We start from the raw sequence: 1,015 nt of genomic DNA, 5'->3' as shown, positions 1-1,015 counted from the left end.
ATGTTCATAGCAACGTGGAGAATATTTGAAGGTGAATATGGGATTACAGAGGTGTGCTTTCTTGAAGATATATGTTTATAGCATAGTTTACATACTGTTGAAAAGAATACAGTTAAGATAGTTATGCTGTCATTCCATGTATGCTTCACAGAATAATATTAAAATCAGTTTTATATATATTATTTATAGTAATTATAAAATATACCTAATTATGCATATATTATAAATATATCATTTATATGTTATGTAACATAGTACACTGCATATACTATGCAAACAAAATTTAATTTTTCTACTTGTCTGTCCAGGAATTAAACTAGCAATATCTTTGAAAATTGATAGTATAGTAGGGTCCTTACAATTTCGATAGCACCATATAGTTTTACCCGATAAATAGTTATTTATTCTGAATTGGTTTAGAAATGTAATATCATACTATCATTTAATATTCAAAAATAATTATGTAAGAACATGCCAAGGATGGAATTAAAAAATATAACATGACTCATGTCTGTAATCCCAGATACCTATGGGCTGAGATTTGAAGATAGTTATATGAAACCAGTCTCAGCAAAATGGCTCAGGGACAACACCCAGACTATAGTTGAAGTCTCAGTACTGGCACAAAAACAAATTATGTGAAGGAAACATACAACTATATTTATTTAAATAAATTTGTCATTCCTTGTATCATTCACAGTATAATACTACTATGAATAATGTATTATAGAAGATCAATAATGATACATATATTATAAACATATGATTTATGTTATGTAATAGAATACATTATATAGGTTATGCACACATAATTTATACTGATTATACTACTATCCATTAAATTGATATGTGTTTTAGAATAGGGAGTAGATTTTCTTTGGTACAACCAGGATGTAACTAGTCATGAAATTATTTCTTATTTTTATTGTGAAAATACTGTACAGAGGGCTTACAATTACATGGGCAAGATGGTGAGTACATTTCTTATCAAGCATTGTAGCCTCCTCCTTTGTTT

The sequence above is a fragment of the Dipodomys spectabilis genome, unplaced genomic scaffold, assembly GCF_019054845.1.
Source record: "Dipodomys spectabilis isolate Male_0828 unplaced genomic scaffold, ASM1905484v1 ptg000349l, whole genome shotgun sequence".
Lineage (NCBI taxonomy): Eukaryota > Metazoa > Chordata > Mammalia > Rodentia > Heteromyidae > Dipodomys > Dipodomys spectabilis.
The sequence above is the reverse complement of the archived record's forward strand: the minus strand, read 5'-3'. Positions refer to the sequence as shown.